Source organism: Anas acuta, chromosome 1 (assembly GCF_963932015.1).
Source record: "Anas acuta chromosome 1, bAnaAcu1.1, whole genome shotgun sequence".
NCBI classification, from domain to species: domain Eukaryota; kingdom Metazoa; phylum Chordata; class Aves; order Anseriformes; family Anatidae; genus Anas; species Anas acuta.
The window spans coordinates 156,704,372-156,730,459 of record NC_088979.1 but is presented as its reverse complement, the minus strand read 5'-3'; the positions used below and the strand labels follow the sequence as shown (position 1 = coordinate 156,730,459).

At 38.2% G+C, this 26,088-nt stretch overlaps 1 long non-coding RNA gene across 2 annotated transcripts; it reads right to left on the bottom strand.

The window, feature by feature from the left end:
• Window positions 1–303: 303 nt before the first annotated feature.
• On the bottom strand, window positions 304–16,945 carry LOC137850274 (uncharacterized). 2 transcript variants are annotated; one of them, XR_011092425.1, is made up of 4 exons: window positions 16,245–16,945; window positions 3,919–4,102; window positions 1,599–1,676; window positions 304–1,390 (listed from the first exon to the last, which is right to left on the bottom strand). It is a non-coding gene; the product is annotated as an uncharacterized lncRNA (long non-coding RNA). The 2 variants fall into 2 exon arrangements; XR_011092424.1 differs by lacking the exon at window positions 16,245–16,945 and adding an exon at window positions 6,148–6,253.
• Between the last annotated feature and the right edge of the window lie 9,143 nt (window positions 16,946–26,088).

The window sequence follows — 26,088 nt, the reverse complement described above, 5'->3', positions numbered from 1 at the left end:
CTACAAATTCATATAGACTCAAGAGAACAGATTAAGGCCACACTGTCTGGTCTCCAAATCCTTTTGAGCTGATTTTCTAGATGGTTGAAATAGAAATTCAGACTTATTTAGGTAAAGGAAGAATGAACACTCAGGTGTCCTGAATCCTAAGTAGGTATTTAAATAACTGAGCTATTAAACGTTGAAGAAACAGCATCATCCTCACCTTTAGAAACTTTGAGAATCTCCTCTTTGAATTTTTGTAGCATAACCATATTAGAAACAGAGTGTATACTATGTATAGGACAGGGTTGGCAACAGATGTATTAATGTAAAATACCTTTGATTTTATTGAAGATCATAAAACAATTCAGTCACTATATACTTAGTATTTTCATTATTATTAACAAAATGTGGCATTGTTGCAATTTATGACTATAGCAAATTTCTGAATTTCTATGAAATTTCATACCTACAAAATACAGGAAGGATTAGACAATAAAAATTGCTGCTTGTTATTGACATCCTGAGCTTTCCTGAACTAAAAAGGCCTATTTTTGAGAATTATGGAGAAACATGATTTTGTTATGAGATCAACATTATTATTTTTCTAGACAGTTAGTAAATTCTGTAAGGACAAAAATCTACATTAAAAGTTTGTCACCAGTGAATAAGCCTAACTTATTTGCACATATGTACTGGAAACCAGTTGCAGCCTCTGACAGTGCATGACAAATTACCAAAGCTAACTTTAAATTTTATTTATACTGACCACCAAGATTCATAATCTTTGCTTTTTCTTTCAAAAATGTATGGTCCCTAAACATGCAGATCTTCCACTTTTTTCTTCAAAGACCACATTCTAGTTAAACCTAAACACCTTTTAAACCAGGTTATCCTAACAAATTAAGGACCTGTCAGATTTTCTCTCTGAACAATCTCAGTAATGGAAGAAGGTTCATAAAATACTCCATATAACTAGAAAAGATACTGGAATATTTTTTGTGCTCTATACTCAAACTGATTCATAATAAATCTAGATTACTGATAGCTGGTTTCTTCAATGGCTATTGACAGGTTCAGAGAGATAGTTAGCTAATTCTTAAATAAGGCTATGACATCATCGGGGATAATTCAGCTAAGCATGATGTCTCCTTCACAGGTAGTTTATCCTACAGCTCTAATATCATGGTGACAGTTGAAATCTCATCGCTGCTGTGGGCCTCAGTTTCTTAGACACCGAGGAGTTGTGACAAGTGGATGACTCTATGGTGGGTATGAGAATGGCTCTCTGAAGGGCCTTCCAGATCCCTTGAGAAAACCGCTAAAGAAAATTGAACAGGACTATCATGAGAGCCTTTTAAAGAGAAAGAGCAGGCTGTACGCATCCTCACTCCATTTCCACAGCAGTCTGAGATTTAAAAAAAAAAAAGCTGTTGAGACAAAAGTCAGATTAAACTAAGTCTGAAGATATAAATACTGGAAAGAGTGCAGTAAAGAGCCATGAAGATAATTAAGGGATTGAAGCCTGTGACTTATAACAAGTGGCTGAGAGACATGGCACTGCCCAGCTTGCAGCAGAGAAGGCTGAGGGATATCTTATCAATGTGTATAAATACCTGATGAAGGGTGTGAAGAAGGCAGTCAGGCTCTTCTCAGTGGTGTCCAGTGAATGGAAAAGAAACAATGGATACAAACTGAAATACAAACAATTCCATTTCAAAATCTTTCACAGCAAGGTAGTCAAACACTTGAACAGGTTGCCCAGAGAGGCTGTCAAGTCTCCATCTTTGGATCTTCAAAATCTGACTGAACATGGTACTGAGCAACCTGCTCTAGCTGACCTTCTTCTGAGCAGGAGGGTTTGACTTAACAACCTCCAAAGGGGCTTTCCAAACTCAGACATTGTGTGATTCTGTAAGCAGTTTACCTTGGCTGTTTTATTCTTCTCAGGCAATGCAACACTGCTGTGAACCACTACTTTGATAAAAAAAGTGATTCTACTGAAAACACAGTTCCATACCTTTAATGATTTGTATAAAAATGCTCCTTTGCATTTACCAGCCTAATGATGATAAATGAACTTTCCGAAAATCAAGAAAATTCCTACATTAGTTACAGTCTAAATGGGAGGTTGGGCTAAAAATATATACATCTGAAATGTAAACATTGGACAATACTTGTAATTATTTCAAATTAAGACACATAAATCTAAGAAATTTGAAGCTTGGGAATTTGCTTAAAAGAAATAATAATAAAAAAGTAATAAAATTAGTTGTCAAATGAGAGAACCAAATGATTTATTTTCCCTTATATATTGATATCATTACAAAAATACAGAAATGCAACATCCTTCAAAGTCTGTGAAATCTAATCTGGGACTGCAAGCACTAGGCTGATTATCATTCTGTGTTTGCTGTCTACTGTTATTGCTGCACTTGAAGAGAGATTTGGGCACCTTGCTCTGACAGATGTTTGGGAGATGAGAATGCAGTGTTTGAAAATGATATAGCTGTTTACAAATACTGCAACTGAATTACTTTGTGATTCCAGTTTTCCCCATCCAGAAGCTCTTCATTCATGGTAAACACTTTGTCTAAAGCCAGCTCTCTCTGTCTTCCCTCTAATGTTCCCAGACTGAAATTGAACATTTTCCCTGTTCCCACCTCAATCCCTCCATAAAAGTTCATGTAAACCAGAAAACTAAAGTGCTCGGGGGACTATTGTACAACTGTCCATACCATTAACACTGAGCCTGGCATCATTTAGGACTGAAGCAACTAATGCTCTTCCAAGCAATGCCCAGAGTTAGCATGGTCTGGAGACCACTCAAAACAAACAAAAAGCAGTCTGGATGTGGTCAACATACATGTATTTTGGGTGGAAAGGGATTTGAACCAGATAGATATAAACCATGACATATCAGTTGGTTGCAAGGCCAGAGAACAATCCAAGCCCCTTTTTATCTATTAACACAAATGAAGTTTCTGAGTCTGTTTCAGTCTGTAGATCCTTCTTTCTTTTTTGATACATCTTTTATCTCCTCTAGATTCAAATTAAATATTTTTTTCTTCAGAGGAAAGAATAAGATCTCCTTAGACCTTAGCTCCAACAAAGCCTGAAATGGATCAGAGGTGCCCAAATCCCTTTGAACTCTTAGAAGGATCTAACCCCACATTGGAATATCTGCTTTTATGTATGCACACAGGTGAATAGCTTGGAGGGCACATAAGCTCAGAGCAGCTGGAATCCTGAGATAATCAAACTTTTAGAAGTTGTTTTTTTTTTTTTTTTTTTTTTTTTTCATTCACAACAGAAGAGGTATGCCCTAAAACAAAGTCACTCTTTAGTTAAACAAGTTCCTGCTCTAAAGCAGAGGCAGTTGAAAAAGGTTCATAATGATTTTTAACAGGAAAATGACTCTTTTTCATATTTTTCTTCTTAGAAACAGCTAAAAGGAATTTGGTTAATCTTTCAGGTTAAACCTGAAGAATAATCCAACAGAAACTTTCAGTTCCATGCTTAAAATCTGGAAGTTACAAACACCTGAAAATCAGGTGTTACAATGAGAATTACCATTAATAACAGGCAGTGTTACTAGATGTGCCTTGAAATACACACAAAAAAAATGGTGAACTCCCCTTCCAGACCCCCTCTTTTCCCCCCAAAAGGCAGAAAAAGCAACTGTTCCCCCATTAACTTATACCTGAAGAAAAGCATATTCTGAAGAACAAAACAGTGTACCAGATGGAATTGAGAAACTTTGGTCTGTGGCAAAGCTTTCATACCGATAGCTGAGACAGGAATCATCCTTCAGACACCTGCACAGTCAGTTGTCCCCTACAGAGACTCTATGACAAGACTCTGACATAAAGGGAAAGAAAAATGAGCCTCAGCCCAGGCAAGTACATGATGCTCACACTGAGCTCAGCTTCTTACCTCAGTCACAACTTGGCCAGATTTGGCCCTGAGAGCAAAAGATGATTTCTGAGGCATTACACAGTTCAGTTTGGTGCAACATTTTTGCAGACATGTCTTTGGAGATCTGAGCAGCATACAGTCCTCACATATCCACTCCTCAAGATGCTCATGGAAAATTTTGGTCATGTAGGTAAGAACAAACCTAGAGAGCAAACAACAGGAAGCCAAGGTTTAAAACATTTCCAGTCAGAGGGCTTAACTGGTGTTTTACCTGCAGTGGTGGTCCTTTTGCAGAAACACAATTTATTCTGGATTGCACCTTTGCACCAGACCCATGCTTTTGTTCCTCGCACTGAACCCCTTCTCCATTTAGCAGAGCTTTTTGCACCAAGTGAGAGTAATTTGAAACAACCAGGTTACAACTTCAAGATATCTTTCCAGTTCCACTAACAAATGACATCTGAGCACTACTGAGCTACTTGTTGTTTTGGCACTTAAGGGATAGTCATCTTAGGATGAGTCCTATGCAGTTTAAGAGCCTCAATAATTTGATACTTTTAAGAGACTAAATAGTTCAGGAAAGCATGGATAATATGCTATATGCTAACAGCCACATAAAAACCTGAGCTTTCATCTGCACTCAAGTCCTGGCATTCTGAATGATAATTTAGCTGCCTGATAGGCAGCTGATTCTGACACTGATCTTTTACTTGATATTAGTAGATGTGCACTTGAACCATTCACAAATTGCTTAGAAAAATCTGTTTGCACTCTGAAAAAGGTATATGTGTCTCTGTATCTTTTGGTCATCCCACCTCTTATTTGGGATGGGATGTATTTTTAACTGTTACTAAGAAGCAAGAACAAAAAAAAAAAGTCTGGTTTCAGTCCCAAAGAGCCTTAAGGGTTGAGAGTGGGAGGCGAAAAAAAAAAAAAAAAAGCTAGTTAAAGTTCCTGGTAAGTAAAAAACATCAAAAGCATCAATCCCCTGAATCCCACTGCTGGTGGGAGTACTAGAAGTAGTTTTCCATCTGCTCAGCCCTAATATGTAGAGCTAGGGAAAAAGTCCAACAGAGCAGTTCCCTTCTGACAACACAGTTTGTCAAAACTGAAACAGTTCAGGGTCACAATTTCAAATTGTCATCATTTTAAAAAATAACAATGGTGGCAGAAGGGAGATTCTGCTAAAAACAAAATTGAACATTTTTGTTTCCAAATATATATGCATTTTAATTTCTATTAGTGTGAATTTGGTGAAACTGAATTGTCTATATATGGTAAGACTGGGATGAAATGGCATCATATGGACCAGAAGACTGCTCAAAAAGTCCATTATATCCCACTGCTATGTCTTCTGAAGATACCACAAAAAGTGCATAAAATCACTTTAGAAATGTTTTAATAAGACATAAAAATCTCCGTACAGATTTTTTTTTTAATGTTACTGACTGTACAGAATAGAATTTGAAGGCACAAAACGATCCTGAATATGAAGTATAGTGATTATTTTACATACAGAGTCTGAAACAAAACAAATAAACAAACCAAAAACATTGGCATATGTTTATGGAGGGCTCTACTGTTGATGCAATATGACACTGAGTTTACCAAAGCTGCAGGCAAAAATTAATAAATAAATAATTTGTTACCACTCTAAGGCTGAATTTTCTCCCCTCTAGCCACAGTAAAATCCAGTTTAGGGTTGTCTCTGCTCTTAAAGGTAGAAGGAGAAGACCTTCTTCTAATCAGTTGTCTGAGGAGACAGAGGTATTCTGAGATAATGTAAATGGTGTTTTGTGGTGCCCAGTAAGAAAACTCACAAGGTTACAAAAGATGCGTGAGGCTTTCATGCACTGACTGGTGGAATGCAGAACCAAATAACCCTACCTATTCTCCTTGGAAGTTTTTCTCTTCATAAATTTGCTTCTTTTCTAACTAACCAGGCTCACACAGATTTTTTAAAGACTAGCAAATTATCCAGTCTGCTGTCTAGCACAATGGAAGGTGCAACAGAATTATTCTCCTAAGACTGTTTCAATGGCTCCATTGGGAGATCCTCTAACTGCCTGGGGATTGAACTGCCCAGCTATTTATATTGCAGCTTCTCATTCATGATAGCAGGTAAGTAAATTGTTTGTTAGATAAATTATATTAACCCCACACACGTCAAACCTAATTCTCAGGCTGTATTAGTGAGTCCTTTAAATCCACTGGGCTCTATCACTTCATAAAAAATGTATATCTCACCCATGTTATTTGAAATCCAGAGAGATTCTTCTTGAACTTGTTTTCACCAAGTTTCTCTGCCTCCTTGCCTGATTACCAAAGAGATGTCTTGCCTCTAGAGGGAAAGTAATTTAATATGTTTTTCTAGTTGCTACAGTAGCTGAGTCATAATACAGGGTTTGTGAAATTACATCCTTTCTTTGGCTACAGGCAATAAGATACACAGAGCTGCATGAATTAGTGTATATGAAGGAGAGATTCAAATAGATAGATTTTGAAAGCATAAAGTCTACTTTTAATCCACAAAAGTATCTCTAGTGTATAAAATAAAACTAAAAAACCCACTGGCATCTAAAAGTTTTGGCAGAACATTTATTCTGAGATAAATGTGAAGCGTGGTGTGAATTGTCTCTAAAAAAATCCTCAGATAATATATTAAAATAAAGTAGCTTGAAAGTACTTCTCATGCATTTTTCACATTCCTAAGTAAGTTCTTTGTTAAATCATATTAAAAAACAAACAAACAAAAAAAAAAAAAATAGTTTGTTGAACAAGAAAATGGTTAATTAAAACTGACATGTCCAGAAATTACATAACTTCTGCAATATACTGAGAAGAGATCTACTAGGGAAAGATATATTTTTTTTTCTTTTGTAGCATTTATCTTTTTAATAAATGCATATACTGGTTAAATTGGTAGCTACCTTGGCCAATTTTTTGATTAATTAGATGTAAATCTCTTCTTTATTTGGAAGTATTTTATGACTAAAATTCATTCATTCAGTGCTCAAAAATGAGGGTTCAGCAGGGCAGAATACTGTTTGGATTATCATTTTTCTGAGAATAATTCATTTTAAAATAAGGATTACATGACGGATCTCTCTTTATCTCAAAAATAAAAACAAAAAATACTCTCCTTCTCCCTCCCTCTCACCCTCCCCCCACCAAAAAATAAAAGAGGGAAGATACCAAATAAGATAAGTATCCTCATAAAATGTCAGAATAAAATGCCTTGGAGAAGGAATTAACAAAGCAATCAAACAGACAGCGCAACTGAAGAGAGCCATGTGACTGGAGGGCCTTCTAATGCTGCACATGTTCCTACCAGTCAGCATTTCTTTTGAAAGCTGGAACACCCTTGTTTGCTCTTTAGTGACAGATTAAGCACAGATGGCAATTCAACAGTCTTGTCTGTGCATGTTGGCCCAGAGAACGTGACCTGCATCTGTTTTAAGCAACAGACTAATGTGTTTGCTCAAGACAGCAGCAGGCATTGCTGAGTAATCCTGGAATTCACAAGAGCCTCTTTTCTTGCGTTTGAGACTTTTCCAACATGGAAGAGCAGGTGTTCACATGTGCTTGATCTAGGATGAAAGATGGCTTTCTGGAACACTTCTGAAATTTCCATTTTGACAGATTTTTGTGGAGAACATGAAAATGAGCACATTATGTTTCAGAGAAAGGTTAGTGGAGTGCTATGCCACAAAAATTTCATTCTTAATATGTTAAGGCAGCAGGCCATAATTCAAATGTGGGTTTAAAATAAAAAATCAAAATATTTGACACAAGTCTGAAAGCATTTACCATAAAAATGTATAGCATTTTCTGCAGAACAAGATTTATTTATTTAATTATTTGGTGAAGTAAACACAGTTCTATATATTACAAGTTTGTCATGTGTATTCTTACCTCAAAAAAAAAAAAAAAAAAAAAAAAAAAAAACCAAACAAACATCTGCCCTCAAACTAAAAGTCAATTTCTGGTACTTTGGTGTATGTTTAAGGCAATATACTGCTTGTTATAAGCAGGCCATAACCTGGTACAATACCTCCACCTCCATATTGATCTTAATGTTTTTTACCCTTGAAGTTAGGCTGCTCCAAAGACCTAAACGCCTTTTTGAAAGTCTAGGAAGTACACTATCCAATTTCCCCATACCAGTTTTCCTGTTAGACACAAGTCTGGGGATATTACTTTGAGGGCAGACATTTAGAGGTCTGGGCAACGCATACTGGGATCCATCTGTGCTGCACTTGTGGACATGTTCCCACACACAGAGTAAGGATCAGACTCCCATGTTGATGTGATAATTGCACTCATACCAGTGCTTACATGCACTTATGAGAGTATTGCTCACAAGTGTTTCTGCACTAGAGGTGAGCGTTGAGACTTTCCAAAATATCAGGTTTTCTGAAAATGTGCTTTTAATTCAACATGAATTTTTGTGGGTTTATTTGTTTGTTTTGTTTGTTTGTTTTTCTTTAAAATCCAAGAAAAGTTTTCTTTTTGCATAGCTTTCTCTATTGTGGTGGAAAAACCTTGGCACATAACCTGTCTTTCATTCAAAAAACTGATAAAATATAATTAATGCAGAAAATAAGGATTTTCTAGGTAGAATCCTAAGGTACTACCCACGGGTTTGATACAACACTGAGATCCTAATGGCCAAACTCAGCTTTATTTTTTTTTAAGCTACATGAAATGTTCACCCTCTGTGCCATGACTTTTTATGCAGTCAAATTTTGTAAAGTTAAATGGTCAAACTTATTAGTAGGGAGTTCCACCTGCTTGTGTCACAAGGTACATTTTTCCAAAATCATGTTCCTTCATCCTTTTTCATTGTGACTGTGTTGCACTAGAGCAAAACATAATCATGAAATGTAAAGGAACAACTAAACATAACGTAGAGACAATGGTAATTTCCACGCACTTCTGTGGTCACACTATTTATTTAAGGAAAACAAATTCCAACTCTCAGATAGTTCAGTTAGCATAATCTGTAATTCAGTAGTTAATTTTAACAACAATATAACTTTGTTTAAATCAGTTCATAAAACTCTTTAAACTCACAAACAGTATTAACTTGAAGTTCAGCTTTAAGAAACGCTTTTTTTTTTTTTTTTCCAATTCTTCCAACTCATTACACTATTATTTATTTATTTATTTATTTACACTATGGATCTTTTTGCTACTGCTTTATAAGGAGAATAGGATAAATTTTCTAAATATTAAGGAACTGAAAACAGGAGGATTTGGAAGTAGGATATTAAATCACTTCTTAATACAAAACTCCTGAAGCACATCCTCACACTCCAGTGAATGTCTCAGTAGACAATACTCCTAAAAACATGACAAAGCAATTTTTTGTCAATTGTCAGCACTCAAAATTGCTGTTTATGAAATATTTTTGAAAATAATAAAGTAAAAAAAAAAAAAAAGATATTCATTTTATTCATTTTTACATGCATTTTTTCTTCACCAAAAACTTCAGGAAATTTGAACTATAAAGTTTAAGATCACATCATTAAATAATAATTAAAAAATATTTTAAAAGAAATACAAGTAATAGTTGCTGAATGTCTCTGCATCATCCTTGTCTTAATAATACTTGAGGGACTAAAAAGGAATCAAGCAATCCCCATGTAACACATACCATTACTTGTAACAGATGGAGCATATGAATACATTTTTTAGTATATGAAAAATAAGAATAAAGGATCCTGTGAGGACATATTTAAACTTTTTTTAGCCTTCTCAGAATTGGCCAAATTAATGGGTAGCATTAACATGATAGAGATTTTGAGAACTGAAACTACTTTTTGAGCTGTCGATGCTATAAATAATTATTTTCCTGCTAATTTATAGCTTGTTGTTTTCCATTCCACTCCATGAATTCTAATTTACTTTTTCATTACTTTAAAAAGAAACCTGTGTTATGCATTATGTGAAAAATAACACCTTGCTCTAGCAAATGATTTTCACAAGTGGTGTCACATACAATATCAATGTGTGCATCAGAGATATTCTTAGCTAATACAAACTGCCAAATCCAATCAAGTCAATGTTGCTAGAACTGTTTATTTCACCTGGGGACCCACATTCCACAGAGATTTCTACTTTCAAGTTATCAGTAACCAGTGTCACACTGAATACACTGATTAGTTATTAGAATTTTAACACAGACTGTTGCCCCTCTAATTAAAAATAATAATAATAAAAAAAATAAACAAGCAAACAAACAAATAAAAAAAACACTGAAAAACAAAATGCTGCTACTCAGAACTACCCCAATACTGTTGTCTTTTTCTTATTTCTTTCTCTCTCTCTCTCTTTTTCCCCCCCCCCCCCCCCCATGAACACAGATAAAAAAATCTGTTCAAAAGCAAACTGGTAAGAACCTGTGTATATCACCTGTGTATACCAGAGCAGGCCAGACCCGCTGACAGAACTAAATGTTTTGAAAGTGCTATTAAGACTACATTCTTTTTCTGCTCCTCTCCTATTATTTATTTATTAATCCTGAACTGCTCATCAACCATAATGTTTATAATATAGGAGAAATCCAAGACAAGAAATGTGTCGTGGACAATCTCTCCCAGCCACATGCCTTAGCTGGACCCAGCCAACAGCCTTTGCAAACCTATGTCAGATGTCCAAGGAAGTGTCTCTGTGACAAATGTGCCCAGGATCTGCAGCCCAGTACCTGAAGCCCTGCCCTTCTAACCTGCTGGTGTTGCCCTCCACCGAGCCTGCCACCATGGTGGTGTTGAGGCTCATGGCAGAGAGCTATCAAGAAGGTCAATCTGGTACATGTTGGCCATTGCCAGAAGAGCTCTCACAATTTCCACACACCCATCAGGTTGCAGGAGAACTCAGCAAGGCATGCAGACATCTGAAATACCACCACCTCTCCTTGTGCAGGACCTCATGACCCCGATATAACAGGAATGGGCCCTTACAAAGCCAGAAACAATACTCCAGGGCTGTACCACAGCTGGCAGTTTGCTAGTTGTTGGGACTTCATATTCAGACACAGAGGTCAACAGCAATACTCCCAGCTATATCTTGGTACTGTATCCCTCTCCTAAAATTGAATTTATGATTGAATTTATGAAGTGCACAGGACCCTGCAGATCAAGCTTTCAATGTCTGGAATTAAGAAACCTGAAAGAGAATTGCTCCCCTTAGCATTCAGACCTTGATCAAATTCCCATAGAACTGCAAATAGGAAAAATAAATACACTTAAAACATTCTGGAGAGACAAGGAGAAGCCAGGTAGGTAACGTTGACAGATATCTATTTAAGGCACACAAACTGAAACTGCAGCAAGTTTCAACTACTCCAGGAGAACTAAAAGAGAGATTGGTATGCCGTCTTTTTAACTAAAGATGACTTGGGAAACAAAGTATTAAAAGACTTACAAAAAAAAAAAAAAAATCAAATAAAGAGACATTCGAAGGTGGAAAAAATAATCAATGTGAAAAATGTTATAATCAAATTCCTGAAACTATTGGATATATTAAAAGGAAGACTCAGTTCAAAGTACACGCATTTTAGGCATCTTCTTAACAATTCAGTACTGCAGAAAAATCTGGATTATAGCAGTGATATCCTGACTTTACTGGATAATTACATTTGGAAAATATCCAAAGAAAGATTTAGATATCTTCCAAATCTTTCCCTCAAAACTCTGATCCCTTCATTTCATCCTATTTTTTTGATAGCACTAGTGCCTCTGTAGCTTTGGTCCTCATCAACAGCATTTTTGTACAGTATTTAATCTTGTACATCTAAATTGGGTCTTAATCCCCCCCCCCTTTTTTTTTTTTCTCCTAAAGAATATCTGAAAGATTTATTGGTGTGCTTGTCTTCTTATATCCAAATAGATATCTTCAGTAACAGAATAAAAGATTTAACTTTCTATAAATATGTTGCTAGAGGAACATCAGCTGTATCTATGGCAATAAACTAAAAATTACATGGAGTTATTCCCAGGCCCTGAAGTGATCAGTTTATAATACTAAATTGTCAGAACAGATCCTGTGATGATTTAGCCCAACTCAGCTAGCACTGCTCCAAACTCTTCCTGGATGCTACTTAGGAGCTAGCAAGGGCTGAATACCATTCTCATCAAGCAGTTACAAGGCCAATCTGCTTAGAAGAGAATTTTGCAGCTCAGAATGGTCCTATTCAGCTCATTCATGTAGATGGATACTTATATCTACAGTCTTTGCATCAGTCAAAGTCTAATATACTCTAAAAGTCTGATATATATCCTGAAAGGCTATATCTATATGTCTGAGTCTTTCCTTCAAGACTCAAGCTCTTTGCCAATTTTTATTTTGTCTTGTCAGAAATAAATAAATAAATAATGAAGTAAGCAAATTTCATGTGACCCAAAAATTATTAAATTCAGGCTCACTTAGAACAGAGAATTTCATGGAACCTTCTATTTTCCTCTCCTTAACTGAACCAGAGGTATCACTGTCTCAAATGGTCTTTTTTCATCCGCAAGGTTAATAAGCTAAGTAAAAGAACATGACTAAAATTAGTTTGCAGATTAAGACACCTACACTTTCTGTTTACACACTGACATCTAAACTCTCAGTGTAATACAAATCTCCCCAGTACAATGGCAGCCTAAAGGCCTTGTTCAATGTATCTGAGAAAGTCTACTTGAAGATTCCTGAATTATGTGTCACAACATACAAACTGAATCTCAACCCCGTATCTCTACAAATACAAAATGAATTTGAGATTATTTTTTTTTTCTCCTTTGACCTTATGTTGATCTAACCATGTTTAAAGAACATGGCTAAATGAGTCCAGCTGAGCAGCCACTAAAAAGTGCAGCTATGAATGAAGGCTCAAATATAAACAAAGTTAAAAATAAAGGTCTTTCCTCTACTTTAATATGGCAATTAGCAAGAAATTTGTCATCTTCACATTTCATACTCTAGTTAATTTACCGTTTTATTTTGTCTTTGATTTCTGTTCAAAGATATTCTGTCAACATTTTGGAGAATCTCAATTGATCTCTCTGATATAGGATCAAGTCAAGCCTGACAGAAAAAGCAATTGATTTTTGGTCTTATCATTAAAATACTTTCCTCCTTTTTCTTGTTTCTCTGAAGTATTGATCCATGAGAGATATGGCTTTAAATATATGCCTCAGAAAAGCAGTGAATATCTGTAGTTCATTAGTTCCACTATGTCTTCAGAGAGATTTGAAGTATCTTTACAGACAGTTCTTGTGATAATTCCTCCTAGTGCACCTGCCTACATTTACAGAATAAAATATCAACTATCACTGGAACTTGACCCAGTACAACTTGAAACATCATGTAAATATAACAATAGCAAAGACTGTGAGTTGGACTGCACACATAAAATAACTGAAAAACATCTGTTTTCCTTTGGCAACATGTTTTCAAATCCTGGCAAAATACCAAACATTGCACATGTCTGCTAGAAAGGCACAATGAACAACAAAATGTCTGTAAAAGTGTTCATTCAAATATCTCTTTTTTCTGCAATAAGATTTATATGAGGAGTTTAACATGGTCATCAGTAGAAGACAGCTGAAGAGATAACAAGCATCGACAGTACCTTAATGTAATTGAATAGGTAACGCATCTACATGAAACTGAAATACTTCTCCCTTGAGTTCACACCAATCAGTCGAGCTTTTAAAACTGTCAAGCAAGACATGTATTTTTCTGAGGTGGTCCATAAGTTATACAAGTGCTCTTGGTCAAGAGATTGGAAAGTTTCCAAGCCCTGTATTCCAAATGACACCACCAGGGTAATCACTTTCAGCCCTCAGACACAGAACTGCCTGCATAAGTGTCTCTTTGTAGAATTCACTGCTCTAAACCTTTACTTAGTCACAAAACACAGCTGCCACATATTCCTATTGTATTCATGTGGTTTGGAAAGATTAGTCCCCTCATAAAGTAGCTCAAAAATAAAATATTTTTAAGTATTGCTCTATTGGCATGCAGTAAGACTATAGCAACTGCAGCCCTGAGCTTACAGATATATGAAGAAATTGTGACTTTGTTTCATTCCAGGAGCCTCTAGAAAATCTATGAAAGTTGAAAAATAGCATTGACCTTGACCTGTATAAAAGAGAAACACCCTTAAGTCACCATACTCTGTGCTATTAGTGATTAAGTGGAAAGAAAAAGGAATAACACTTCAACATTTTTTGTTAAAATAAGAAATTAAAAAACAGTGGTAGTCAGCAATTCAAGATACATTCTGTGAAATACTGAAAATCCCTTCACAGCCCTTAATAAAGTTTCTATGACCTCTTATATTCCTTGTCTGAAAACCATCACTTCTCACCACATCCCTTGATTACATTTGAGAATGGGATTTAAATGCCACAAAGGTCAAGCAGCTTTCCTAAGAGGCTAATAGATTTGATTCCTACATATTTATTTTATTTTTTTTAGAAATGCTTATAATTATCTTGATATGTATCTTGAAGAGAAAGAGGAAATTAATTTAAAGCAGATCTTGTAGTTTGCTTAACACATATATTTATACTTTCCATAAATCAAAGAAGATGCTTTGTGTACTTAAAAAGATGAAAAAAAAAAAATGAATCACTTTAAAAATAATAATAATAAAAAAAAATCTAAAAAGCATCTCCTTTATGACCTCCTGCATTTTTAGACTTCCAATGTACAGGTAGAAATTCTCCAGCAGCTCTGACAGAGCTCTTTGACAGACACGCTCTCTCAATTCATGGGCATTACCCTAGCTTTTCAGCTCAACCTTTTTTCTGTTGCACAAAAGGCTTTGAGGGTAATTCATATTTCAAGTTGGTGGCAACATTTTTTTTTTTTAATGTTGTGTTGTAAAACTAAAATGAATTCTCTTAGTTTCCAAAGTGCTTGACACTTTTTAAACTTTCAAACTTATTTTCAGCTTTTCTCTCATATTTTCAAATTCTAAATAAAAAACCCTCAAAACTGACTCATTCTAAAGATAACAACAACAACGTTATGGCATTTCTGAAATTTTCCACTGTCCAATTCTGTTCTATTTCAGGATGAGCTAAAAAAATCTTCACTGTCTGAGAGGGCAACGTGCTGTCTAACATAGACCTTGAACTTTTCCCCTTTTTTGGTGGAGAGGATGTACCTCCTTTTCCAAACCTTTCCCCAAAGTAAATGTTATTAAAGAAATGACTACACTTTGATGTATATGACAAATTTACTTTTGAACTGTAATTTGTAGAAATTTATCACATGCAAATGAGTGGTTGGCCTTTTAATCCTCTCTAAAAATAGCAGAAAACAAAACAAAACAAAAAAAAATAAGGAAACTTTCCTTATTGTTTTTGACCAATCATTTGTCATCTAACTATCTCACTGTATCTACTTTTCACTGTTGACTGTATCTACTTTTATCTGTTCTTTTTGTTCTTTTCTTGCTACTGATAACTATGAATTATGTACAATAGCACAACTCCTTTCCATATTCTTGTCTCCCCTCTAGGAGCTCATAGTGCTCAAACATTAGAAAATTGAGCTATAAAAGAGATTTTGTAAAGTTGAGAATTCATCTCATATATCCAATAATTTATATATGTTTAAAATCTCTCTAAAACTTCTCATTTTTGCATTACTTGCTTGTAGTGTACTAAGTAAGGGTACCATGGTAGCTGTGGCTGCTAGCTAATAAGATGATTATTTTTATCCTCTGTAGCAGTTAATTGGAGTGGGTCATATACCTGTAGGCAATCAAAAAAAAGAAATCAAGAGGACCAAATTAATCAGGTTTGAATTTAAAATGTCTGCAGGAAGATTCTTTCAAATATCAGAAGCTAGCTTTGAAGAAAGTGCCATGAAACAAATACAACTCTTTAGAGAAGGAAAAAAGTTTTCAGTCTAAAACCTGAAATATAAAAGGAACATCTCATAGGAAGAATATTTAAGTCTTTTATTCATAAAGTTACATCTCAGTTTCATTTCCTTCCTCACTGAAAAGTGTTTTTCCTGCTTAGTACATGCATCTGAAATAAATGAGACCAACAGGAGTCTTGCCAAGACTTAGCTTTCACACTAAATGCTTTACATGTGAAAAGACTTTTTTTTTTTTTTTTTTTTTTTTTAAATAGCAGTCTTGACTGCAAGAGAGCTCTTTATCTTAGCTAGGTTTGATGATTCTCAGACTTTTCTGCTTGCACATTAACAAAAAGAAAGGTAGATTCACAGGAAAAGAAACTGAGTAATTAAACTTTCAGCCTCTATATTTCATTGCATTTGAGACACAACAGCAAGAGGGTAACTCAGTACTGCTGTGAAGTACAAAAATGGTTTACCTTTTTGAAGAATACTTTTGAGTGCAGGAGAAGTTCTCTGTGTTATTTACCTGTAAATTATTTATTGGAGGTCACTCCTCATACCATCTCAAAGCACAGTTTGATATTAGCTTCAAAAATACAAACTTTGGCCTCTTTCCTCTTCTCCTCTCCTCTTGATTTCAGGAATTTAAGGTGCTCTATTTCTCTAACAGCTGGTAGAGCTGTATGTTAACTCCAGTACTGTTATTCTACGAGAGAAGCTCCTTGTATCTTGTTCTCCTTTCAACCAACATATAAGTGCTTCAGAATATCAGTATTCAAAACTGTTCCAGAAATCATAATGGTGCAGAGAGAGGGAATACTTTTGTGCTGAAAGATAGCAATTCTGCAAACGGAGAGCTGATTCTAGTCTCTTAATATGACACAAGAGGCTTGGACACAGCTAGTATCCACATAAACCACTTCTGTCAGATCAGACCTATTACCAGACATAATCTCTGCTAACTAGTTGTAACTCAGAAACTTACAGTCTCAAAATACATCACATAGAGGCCCCTTCTTTTCTCAATCAATATGTCCTCTACTGCTATGGATTTTATCATGGAAAGTCTGAAGAAGCTTTGCTTTCCTTTTTTAGTCTTCAATTTTCTGTGATTGACAGTTTCTCTTTCCAAAGCCTTCCTCAACATAGTCTTCCTCCACAGAATTCTCTTCTGAGAAACCAGCTGCTGCTATTTTGCCTGGAATAATTAAGTTCTTAAGTAGCTATTTCTAATAATCTGCTTGAACACAGCAGAGGATAATTAAACCATTTATACTTTCTGGGTGGCTACTTCACTTGGGCATGTTTATGCTCTATCACAATTTCCATGTGTGTCTCATGAGGCTCTGTGGTTTCCTAAATTCCAGTCAATAGGCATTGCCTACAGATGTCTTGTTTATTCCTTAAGACATTGTGGTTGATCAAGTGTATCATTCAGTAATCACCATGCTATGTACAGAAAAGCTAACATCTTGTAAATAGGATCTTACATTCTTCAGCCAGTTCTTTCAGCAGCAATAGTACACCTAGTATTGGTCAGAAAGCAATATCAGAGCTGAAACATTAAAACTTCGATCATCAATAAAAAATCTTTATAAATAATCATTTAACCCTTACAGAAACTATCTGTGTATTAGATATCTGGATGAAACTGATTTAGGAAGCAGACTTAGTAGCTTTAGATAAGCAGCTAGAAAGACCACACTAATAAATATTCTTTTTTCTTTCAGCTTTATTAAAGCTTATATCAAAGTTAAGTGTGAAGCTTTGGTTCACTGAAATCAGTGGCCAAGTCTCCATTTCACTAAGGACAAATTTTACACACTATCCCAACATTACGTTCAGTCCAAAAGAGGAACATACATGTTTTCAAATTCTGAGCCTCCTATGTTTAGTTTTTATTGTCAAATCATAGACATGTCTGACCTTGTTCTCATAAACCCACTCAGCTCACAGTCATCATTGAAACTTTAACGGGAAAATATTAATGAGTATTTTAGACACATTGCAGAAGATGTATATAAATGTGTGTGTGTATATATATAAATGTAATGACGAAAGTAAAGAATGGAAATATATATTATAAAATAGAGAAACATGAAGACAGGAGACACTATATTTTGTCTCTGTGTATTTTTTTTTTGACACTATGTATTTTTTTTGACACTATGTATTTGAGACACTATAAGTTGCCAGAACCTAACTCTGCTAACTAGCCCACCAGATAAAGTTGGAAATCAAAGACGAAGTCACCATTTTCATAGATTCATGCTGTGTCAGTTTAAAGTGGCACCCTTTCCTGCCTCCTTAGTTATCTGCTCTGTTCTTGCTAGAAGGAAAAGGGCAGAAGGTCTTTTCTTAACTACCATACATTATAGACTGCTGTGTCAACATGAAGTACAGTTGGTGATTTAAGAGAATATGCCAGGCTGTGATATACAGTGGCTAAGCAGTAGCAGAAGGATGGACAGAAAGGTGGATCCAGAAACCTAAGAAGTCTCCACAGGTGAAATATTAGAGATTGTGAGGACTCCTCACAGTCTGAGGAGTGAAATTTACAAATGAACTATAGTCACAGAGGTCCTTCATGTAGAGTGAATTAAATACTTAGGAATATATGAAGTACATCACTAGCATGAACACCTTACATACAAGAGGTCTGAGAGCACTGCAATGTTCCAAGATGGAAACTGAAGGTACAGTGACATTTACCCTATGTGAAACAAACTCATATTACTCTATGTGAAACAAACTCATATTCCAGTCTCTGCATGAGACTGGACAGCAAAGAGCATGCCAACCTAGTTTAAATTGGACATTTTTTCCTAACAAAAGGAATAGCTGATGAAATACATTGAGGCTGAAAACAAGAACAAAAACAAAACAAACAAACAAACAAACAAACAATATGTTAAGGGATGGGAGACACTGGATTCTGCACATGTACACTAATGCTGCTATGTCACATGGTTATACACACTCGGTAGCTCCCTGTTACTTGTGTATTGAGGTCAGACAAGGTCCAGGGTTAGGTATGTTGCAAAACAATTCTGGTGCATCGTTCACACCGATGATCTAAAGGGTAGGCCTTCCTAGCTATACTGTCACAGCACCAACTGCATATTGGCTGACTGGGAAATGAAAATGAAAATAAAACTCTCCTAGCTCAGTTCATTAACACAGAAAGAAGGACTATTTTATTATTATTATTATTATTATTATTATTATTATTATTTATTTATTTATTTATTATTATTTATTATTATTGTTATTATTTTCCCCTCTGGAGAAAAAGTTCAGAATTTCTTTCTTTACTCACACAACTGCAGTTTCTAATCGATCCTCCGGGGCACTGGCAGCAGTTTCAGCCAGTCAGGGAAATGCCACAGTAGAAAACAATCAACTTTGAAATGCAAAAGTATGTTTGTAGACAGGCAGGGGGACCAGATAGTTTGCACAAGCTGCAATTAAAAGTTCACAGATTTGCTAAAGCTAATTTCTGAATGCTGAGCTGACGTGGATCAGAGCCACAAGGTGCTTGACATTTTGATAGTGTTTCAGAGACCTTTAATGAATATATAAAGTCACAGAACAAATCGTGTATTAATAAATATATAAAATCACAGAACAAATAGTGGAATTTTATTGAAGAATGAAGCTACATAGCAAACAGGAGACAGCCATGAAATGTGTCCTCCAAGAGTAATGGAAAGAAACCAACAAAGGGATGTTGACTGGATTTAAAAAAAAAAAAAAAAAAGAAAAGAAAAGAAAAGATTGCCTGTAAGAAATCACAATCACAGTCATGTTTTTAAAGATGGGCACTTTCCTAGGAAGACACATCAAGTGCCTAACTGTGATGGTACCAGCCAAAAAAAAAAAAAAAGTAAACATTTTAAATACAAACAGGTAGTTGTTCTGAAAATACATGCACATTGCCCTAGCATTAGTCTCATTCTCCTTTTGGAACAATTCTGCCTGATTAGGCGGAGCCTCATTGAAGAACTGCTACTTGTTCATGGCTGATGGTGGAAGACAGAGGAGAAATGGGAAGGAAGAGAATAGGAGACTGCAGTTGGTTGTCATTATTGTTGCTACTCGTCATGCTACCCCAGCCCGACAGACAACATTGATTGGCTGCCTGGTAGTCTGCTCCCCGAGCAGGGACACCAGAGACGGACACGCACATGTCTAGCTCAAGTGCCAATTTATTGCTGCATAGCATAGCTTCTTACACCCGTACACGCGACTGCCCCAGATCCCCGTGACCCTCTGTTCCACCCACGGTCCCTCCCAATCCTCCCCTCACATCTGCCCGCACAGCCATCTCCCCATCCCCCAGCCAGCCACCCCACAGTACTTGTCCAGCATGATGCCAGACGGTACAGAATACCCCTTTGGCCAGTTGGGGTCAGCTGTCCTGCTTCTGTCCCCTCCCAGCTCCTACTGCACAGCCAGCCTCCTTGCTGGCAGGGCAGTGTGAGAAGCTGACATCCTTGGCTTAGTGTAAGTACAGCTCTGCAGCCAGTCAAACAGCAGCATTTTATCAACATTATTCTCATCCTAAATCCAATGCACAGCACCCTACCAGCTACTAGGAGGAAAATTAGCTGTATCCTAGCTGAAAATAGGGCACAGCACATCACAAGGCATGGAATGTGATGGTGAGGCGATCGGCTACGGTCAGACGCATTCTGCAGGGGAGCGGGGGATCGGACAGGCAGGGCTATTTTTTCCAGCATCAAGCCCACTTGAGGGAGCTGCCAGGACATGGCAGCCCTCGCGAGGGAGGCTGACGAGGCATAGGCGGAGCCAGCAGCACCCCCTCCCGGCCGTTCAAAAGCTGCCCCTAGGGAGCATGAGCAACCAGGAGCGCGGCAAACACAGCATGGCGCGTCAGTAGGGAGTGGCGCAGCAGTTCACGCGGGTAGGGCAAGTAGGAAGGGCAGAGCATTCCCCCCCGCCCATATGAAACTCCTCTTATGGCGGTCTACCGCTAGCTAAGCTTCAGTGGTCTCCACCAGGCACAGTGCTCTCTCTAGGAAGTCTGTGCACACCCCGACTGACTGCCCGCTCAAAAATGCAGCAGTTCAGGTCTCTGGATACAGGGAGTGCCTGAGCCTTTTGCTACCACCTGCAGGGGGCTGAGAGACTGCGTGAGGTGAGAGCAGGTGGATGACCTGGTCTGCCTGGTGGCAGAACTCAAGGAGGAAATCGAGAGGTTGATGGATATCATGGAGTGTGAGCGGGAGATACACTTGTGGAGCAACTCCCTGCAGGGCCTTAAGGACAAGTATCGTGGTGAGACACCCCAAATGGGGGTGGAGCCCCTGCCCTGTTGCTGTCAGGCAGAGGGAGGGGACCTAGGAGTTGAGGAGGAACGGAAACAGGTCCCTGCTAGACATCGCAGGTGATGCTCCCCCCCCCCCTACCGGCCCCACCTTCCCAGATGCCCTTACACAACAGGTTTAAGGCCCTCGAGCTTGAGAGACCGGTAGCTGAAGTAGCTAAAGCTGTCCTCCTGGGAGTACACGTGGTGTTTTTGTCCATCCCTACAGTGGCAGGGAAGGGTACAGAGAGGACTCAGAAAGCCCACCTGATAAACACGTGGCTCAGAGGCTGGTGCCAACACAGAAATTTTGTTTTTTTCTTGACAATAGGGCGCTTTACTTGGCACCCAGCCTGATGGCCACAGACGGGTCCCTATCTCTAAGGGGAAAATGGATCCTAGGCCAGGAGCTGGTGGGGCTCATTGAGAGGGCTTTAAACTAGGTAAGAAGGGGGATGGGGCTGAAACAAGGCTTGTTAGAGCTGTGTCAGGGGGCACAATGGCAAGGCTGGGAGAGAAGGCAATGGCCCAGCTGAAGTCCATCTACACTAATGCACGCAGCATGGGTAACAAACAGGAGGAGCTGGAAGCCATCGTGCGGCAGGCAGGCTATGACTTGGTTGCCATCACGGAAACGTGGTGGGACCACTCTCCTGACTGGAGTGCTGCAATGTCTGGCTATAGGCTCTTCAGAAGGGACAGGCAGCACAGAAGGGGTGGTGGTATGGCTCTCTATATCAGAGAGAGTTTTGATGTCATGGAACTTGAGGCTGGGAATGATAAGGTTGAGTCCCTATGGGTTAGGATCAGCGGGAAGGCCTACAAGGCAAGCATCCTGGTGGAGGTCTGTTATAGACTGCCAAACCAGGATGAGGAGACTGATGAGGAGTTCTACAGGCAGCTGACAGAAGTTGCAAAATCGTCAGCGCTTGTTCTCATGGGGGACTTCAACTTCCCAGATATATCCTGGAAGCACAACACAGCCCAGAGAAAGCAGTCTAGGAGGTTTCTGGAGAATGTAGAAGATAGCTTCCTGACACAGCTGGTTAGTGAGCCTACCAGGGGAGGTGCCCCAGAGACCTTCTCTTCACAAACAGAGAAGGACTGGTGGGAGATGTGGTGGTTGGAAACTGTCTTGGAAAGAGTGACCATGAAATGGTAGAGTTCTCCATTCTTGGAGAAGCCAGGAAGGGGACCAGTAAAACCACTGTATTGGACTTCTGGAGGGCCGACTTTGAGCTGTTCAGGTCACTGGTTGGCAGAGTCCCTTGGGAGGTGGTTCTGAAGTGCAGAGGAGTCCAGGAAGGCTGTGCGCTCTTCAAGAAGGAAATCTTAATGGCGACCTGCTACGGCACTTGGATGTACACAAGTCGATGGGGCCAGATGGGATCCACCCGAGGATACTGAGAGAAGTGGTGGAGGAGCTGTCCAAGCCACTTAACATCATTTAGCAACAGTCCTGGCTACCAGGGGAGGTCCCAGTCGACTGGCGGCTAGCAACCGTGACACCCATCTACAAGAAGGGCCAGAGGGCAGACCCAGGGAACTATAGGCCTGTCAGTTTGACCTCAGTGCCAGGGAAACTCATGGAGCAGATTATCTTGAGTGTCATCACGCAGCACTTACAGGGCAACCAGGTGATCAGGCCCAGTCAGCATGGGTTTATGAAGGGCAGCTCCTGCTTGACGAACCTGATGTCCTTCTATGACAAAGTGACACGCTTGGTGGATGAGGGAAGGGCTGTGGAAGTGGTCTACCTTGATTTCAGTAAGGCTTTTGACACCGTTTCCCACAACATTCTCCTCAAGAAACTGGCTGCTCGTGGCTTGGACTGGCGTACGCTTCGTTGGGTTATAAACTAGCTGGATAGCCAGTGACACACCCTGTGGCAGCTTTAACTCCAGAAAGAAACTGGCGAGGTGGGAGGGTCATTCATCTAGATGTCTACATTCAGGATAAAATGCACCCCTTTGCCAAGAAACACTAGTTTTATTTATAGAAAATAATAATATTTATAGAAAATTCTAACATAATGGGCACAAACAGCTCTCTAAAAAAGGTCAGAGTGAGTCCTAGGCTTGTAGTCTTGCAAAAAGATCTGCCATCCTGACCATCAAGTTGGAATAAATAAAACTTGTGGTAATGTGATATCATATGTGTCATACCATGTAGCCATCAAGCCCCTGGAGATGGATGATTTTTCTCCTTTATTGTGCTACAAAAGGTTTCCATGTTAACAGAGCAATCAGCCTTTTTTATTTTTTTAAGCATAAATTGGAATCTCTAAGCTACTCAGTGTGGGTGAACACTGTCACTACTGCTTTTTATTTATTTATTTATTTATTTTCCAGCCGCAGGAGACTGTGGAGTGAATGAATAAATGCTTATTTCTAACGTCCTCTTCCTCCTTGAATCTAACATCTGTCACTGAATGAATCAGGGAAGTCAAGCACCATTGCCTTCCTCTTAATCCTTTCATGCATCTATAGCTCACACACTTCCTTTCAGTCAGCAGCTGAATTCATTAGATATTCTTCTAGAGACATTTTGATCATAGAATTTCATTCCTGTAGCAGAAGCTTCCTTTATGAATAATAATAATAATGACAAAAGCATTATCAACATCAACCCAACAAGCCAAAAGACATAAGAAAAGAAAACACTAATTGATGATCCATCATGAGTCTTTCAGGCACTAAATGTGAAGATGAGTTCATGAAACATGTCTAGTATTAAAAAGGATATTCCATCATAGTGTTTAGAAATGGAATCAAGACTTCACTAACATGATGAAAACATAATTCAGTGAGTGCATTTGGAGGGTTCAGGTTCACCTTAAAATCAAATCAGTTCTGATCCAATTCTTAATAAATCCTGAGAGATCAGGAGGGCATGTGTTATGAGTTAGCACAGCCTTTTTTGAACAACATGAGGGGAAAAAGGGATTTGGTCTCCTATTGAGCATTGCAGAAATGCAAATATCATGTAAAGGCACTGCCTGGAATGGAAAGCACAGACAAGCTAACAAGTTGCCCTTAGAAATTTGGCGATAAGTACTTTTTCAAGCTAGGTCAGTCCTTTTCTCTTTGAAATGTCAGCAAACTGTTTTTCGTGCCTTCCCTCACACACCTTACTGCAAAGTCCCTAACTCAAAAGAAACAAGATACTTCTTCCAAACTTTTGATTTCTTAGGCACACAATCAAGTACACTCCACTAGACACCAAGACTTCTTGCTGTGGGGAGGATTCTTTCTTTTAAGTCAGCCTGGGATAGATGAGTTGGCAGGGAAGATCAGACTTACCTTCCACAGAAAAACACTGTAAGAACACTTTTTTTTTTTTTTTTTTTTTTTTTTTTTTTTTTTGTCTACAACAAAAATCCTCTTCCTCTTAATAGGGCAGGCTGTAACAAGCCTCTAACACAGTGGCCGCACTGCTCGTTTGTTTTCTCCTGACACCATGTGGGTCTTTGAACTCTCCCAAATCATGATTTTTCAAGTTCTGAACCATGGTGGTACACCCGCCCCTACCATTTTGTTTGATCACCTCCATACAAGTTACAGGCTGTTGGCTTTTCCAGGCAGTAGTCTTCCTTTTGTATGAACTGTTTTGATGATGTTTTCATGTGAAAGTTTGGGAAAAGCAGAGTGGATCAGTGGGTACTGAGTATCTAGCATTAGGCCAGGGCAGAGGAACACAGAGGATGAGAACACAAAGGGCTAGGTGTCTGTTTGCTTTGTGCAAGCACAGGCAGTGTTACTTGGAGAGACCAGAGGTCTAGTTATGAAGATCCTGTATGCAAGGACTGTAGGCCTTGGGATATTGATGGTCTATCTGGAAGTAGAAAAGGTCTAGTTACTCTCTGGATAAAGCATTTGTGCCAAAGGCCTAAGCATGTGTAGGAGGGCCTTGACTGGGCAGACAGGAAGGGGCTGGAACAGCAGCCCTTGGCTCAGTGCAGGGAGAGAAGTTTTCATGGTGGTGGCGTTCTGCAAGGCCCTGATCAGGCACCTTTGCTCCCTGCCTCCCCTGCTCTTACTGATTTCACTGTTCTGAACCTTGACAACTGCTTACAGAGTGACTTTCTGCCCTGCCTCCTCCCCTTCCCTTTGTCTCTCATCATTTCCTAGCAAACCAACTAACAAGCAAACCCACATAACAAAAACCTAAAGGGTAGAGGGAGTCAGAGGAGTTGTAATTTGAACAGCAAGGCCTGCCCATAAGAGACTGTGGGTTGTCTGTCACTGCGCAGTTGGTGGGTGAAGCAGGAAGGCATTAGAGAATTCAGGAAAATCTGAAGATACCTCAGATCATTTTGGAGAAGGGAGGTAAAAGATGGTAGCAACATACATTGGGAATCTATTCCTGTTTATTCTTCTCTTGATTTGTTCCATTGTTTGTTCTCTCTTTTTGTTAAGGGAAATGATCCTTTAAAGCAATTTCTGTCACTCTCGTCTCTTAAGTTTCCAAAGAAAGCACCTCATTCCATCCCTTATTTTTTTTCTACTGGTGGTTAGGTTCTTCACTAAGTCACTGAAATTCAGTATTCCTTCTAGAAGAAAATATTTTCTTTTGCAGAAAGCAAGATGTTCAGCGGCCTTTGGCACAATGTCCCAGATGTTCTAATCTACAAAAGACAGGTTTCGTAATTCGATACAATCATATAAAGTCAGTTCACAGCATATTTTTAAAAGCCTGTGGTAATTTTGTTTGATTGCTTTGGGGTTGTTTCATAAAATGATCTCTGGCAAATGTACTCTCCTATTCATGGCACAAGATATAGTCATAACCATGTATCAAGTTATTTGTGGCTTTTCTGAAGTGAAGCCCATCACTTATTTAAGTTATTTTATAACTTTTTTATTTTATAACTTTATTTTTTCCCCTCAAAGAATGAGGCAATAAGAAATATTCATTAGTTTGGTTTGGTTTGGTTTAGTTTTTGTTGTTGTTTTGTTAAACCTGGCTTTGTATTCTAAAATAATTACTCC